This window comes from Epinephelus moara, chromosome 8 (assembly GCF_006386435.1).
Source record: "Epinephelus moara isolate mb chromosome 8, YSFRI_EMoa_1.0, whole genome shotgun sequence".
Taxonomy (NCBI): Eukaryota; Metazoa; Chordata; class Actinopteri; order Perciformes; family Serranidae; genus Epinephelus; species Epinephelus moara.
The window spans coordinates 4,032,781-4,036,286 of NC_065513.1; the positions used below are offsets into that span (position 1 = coordinate 4,032,781).

The 3,506-nt window shown below is 42.8% G+C and overlaps 1 long non-coding RNA gene across 1 annotated transcript in view; it reads right to left on the reverse strand.

The window, feature by feature from the left end:
• Positions 1 to 1,382, reverse strand: part of LOC126393949 (uncharacterized) — a 4,306-nt gene extending 2,924 nt beyond the window's left edge. The window contains exon 1 of the long non-coding RNA XR_007570320.1: positions 1,203 to 1,382. This is a non-coding gene — a long non-coding RNA (uncharacterized LOC126393949). The remainder of the gene's footprint in view (positions 1 to 1,202) is intronic.
• Between the last annotated feature and the right edge of the window lie 2,124 nt (positions 1,383 to 3,506).

The following is a 3,506-nucleotide window of genomic DNA, read 5'->3' on the forward strand; positions in this document are numbered from 1 at the left end:
CTCCTCAGTTGCTCTTCCTGAGGTTTCTACCGTTTTTTCCCTGTTAAAGGGTTTTTTTGGGGAGTTTTTCCTGATCAGCTGTGAGGGTCATAAGGACAGAGGGATGTCGTATGCTGTAAAGCCCTGTGAGGCAAATTGTGATTTGTGATATTGGGCTTTATAAATAAAATTGAATTGAAATTGATATGATTATTGTCACATATGTTTAGCCAACATATGTTCATGTGTGAACAGTAGTTTATAATTTATTCCAGTCTACAAACATCAATCAGAACATCATGTAATAATCTACAAACTGCAGATACTTTGACAGTTCAATTCAAAACTTTACAGTGAAGTCATTGAACCGACTGACGCTGCAGCTGAAAACACAGACTCTTTAACAACACGTCATATTTCATGATCAACAACAACACAAACCACAACAGGTAAACAAGACAACATAGCAACAACAACACAACACACACACACACACACACACACAAACTTTAACTTCCTGTCCGCAGCTCTTCTACCTCAGTCTGATCAGTTATTGTCATATGTGATTAAACATTAGTTGATCTCAGCTCCTCACTGTAACTGCTCCATTAACTGACTCCTGTCATGGCGTCGCTCCGTCTGAACAGCTCCATCACTTTCTGTCTTTGTCAGGTAATAGTTGTTGTTTTTCTCCGTAGATGATCTGATCTGTTTTAAAGTCCACTGACTCACTTTCATATTTCAGAGTCTTTAGTTTAATAAATAATAATTAATGAGTGAGTTGGGTCTGTCTGAGGTTTAATGGCTCTCTGATGAAGGATGAACGTTAAGGTCAGAGAAACATCTGCTCCATCTTTAAGAAGAAATAAACTTCATCATCCCCAGTGTTCAGATGCTCACTTCTTCATCACCAACATTTACTTTTACTCTCAGTACTTGATTACATTTAAACACACACATATATATATATATGTATATATGTATATATATATATATATATATATATATATATATGTATATGTATACATCCTGACGTCTGACAGTCAGAGTCCCATACTCAGTAAAGTCCAGGTACGTCAGACTGTGCTGAAGTATCCGAGTAAAAGTACTGAGCTGTGTTAGAAACATTTAAGCACAAAGGACAAACTGAGTCCAACACACAGAATGAACACATGAATATTCACCAGTCAGAAGAAGAAAGAGTCTGATGTTAAAGTTCTTACCTTGTTTTAAACTCCTCTGTGCCGACACACCTGAGAAACACCTGAGATACCTGCTGCTGCCTGTTTACCTGTGTATTTACCTGTGTGTGTGTGTGTGTGTGTGTGTGTGTGGAGCTTGACATGTGGACCGTCCTGTTTCAGATCTACCTGCACTCATAAACACTGAACCGTCTAATCTGCTCTCTGCAGGTGTGTCTGTCTCTGTGAACACCTGTGTGACAGGCTGAGTCCGTACCTGCAGAGGTCACATGGACACAACCAGAGCTGTGATTGGTCAGACACACCTGGACACCGGAACCTGTCAGCTGGTTTAACTCTGTCTGTTTTTACAGTGAACTCAGAAGAATGTCACCAAACCTGCTGCAGGAATATGACGGTGTGTGTGTGTGTGTGTGTGTGTGTGTGTGTGTGTGTGTGTGTGTGTGTGTGAACTTTGTCACGTTACAGTCGTGTTCAGCTGTTCTCACCTGCAGAAAAACAGAAACACATTAATGGTTCTTAGAAACAAGGAGAACTCTGAATCAACAGAGGAGGAGGAGGAGGAGGAGGAAGACAGAGACCTGCACAATGAATGTGTCCACAGTTTCTGTCTCAGGGTGGAGACATGTTGTGTAACTGAGTGAAGACAGAGACAGAAACTATGAAGACGTCTTTGACTGTCGAGGAGACAGCGACCTCCTCTGTCGGAGGAGCAGACTGCAGGCAGGAGAGAGGAGGGAACCATGAAGACATCTCTGGGCGTTTCTCAGAGTCAAGGATCCTGCAGAGACAAGAGTCCTCCCTCTCATTCATTGGACCAGACTAACAAGTGTCCTCATGTGATCATCATTAACCCTCAGCAGACTGAGGAGGTTTCAGTTTAACACTCTGTAATGTTGCTGGACAGTTTTAAACACACGTGTCAGTATTTTGGGAGAGAATATATTTCTGGATCATATTTAAGAGTAAGTGGAGTAATGGAGTAAAGACAACAGCTGTTATAAATGATCATTAACAGTATGAACACACACACACACGCACACACGCACACACACACACACACACACACACACACACACACACACAGACACACACATCATAAATTGTAATGTTAAATGATTACTTGAATACTGAATAACATAGGGCAGATATGAAATGCAACAACATGATGACACAGAGACATGTATGTATCTATCTATGTAGCCTGGCCTATAAGAGCCGTGCACTCTGATCACGTAGGTGCCGCAGTGCTGCAGTGATCACCGTACTCATGATGGTCTCTCAAATTTTCCCACGGAAACGAGTGAAACAGACTCCAAGCCTGTCTGTTATTTCCTTTTATAACGCTGCAGACTCCCACTCACTGGAGACTCTACGTGATGACGGTGAAGACGACACATTGCGTACGCCTGAAGTCTGCGAGGGCTCAGTCTGCAGGTCCAGAGGGTGGAGATTTGGACTCAGTCCTCGGTGACACTGGAACATTTTGTTAGAGGATCCTTCCTTTGATCTGAGAAACACCGTCTGACTTGTTCTTTCTACCCTCAGTCCGTCCTGTCACCTGCAGTCTGAACACGCTCAGGACACACTGCTGTCTCATGACATCACACTCTGACCTTTGACCCTCTGACTTATGTAGCTGTTACCATGGAGATAAAACAAACTCACAGACGGAGGTCGACCTGCAGAGCTCTGATGTAATGACTGTGTTCTGAAGTGTTATATTCACCATGGTGACATCACAGAGGCCCAACGTTCATCTGTCTGTGTTATTTATTTATTCTATTTAATAAACAGTTAATGTTCCTGTTGTTACTGATCGACCTGTCATCAGTCACTTGAACGCACCGTCGTCCATCACTGTGACTACTGACAGTTGGTGAGATGTATTGTCCGCTGTGCAGAGGATTGTGGGTCAGAACACAGTAACTCATGAGTTAGCTCACAGACTGCAGGATCAGACCAGACGCTATACGACATCCTGGTGTTTCTGGCGTACTGCGTCTGACACACTCTGTATTTGGAGACACTAAATCTTTTCCTGCTGTAGCATAGCTTACAATAACGTGGTGTACAGTACCGTGACGTGTAATAACGTGGCGTAGAGTGGCATACAGAAGCGTAGAGTACGATACATAGCATAGCATACAGTACCGTGGCGTACAGTACTGTGCTAGCTCCTTTGTTCTGGTAGTTTGTTGTGGTAGTGAGTTGGGATAGTTTGTTGTGTTAGTGTGTTGTGTTCGTGTGTTGTGTTAGTGTGTTGTGTTAGTCTGTTGTGTTCGTGTGTTGTGTTAGTCTGTTGTGTTAGTTTGTTGTGTTAGT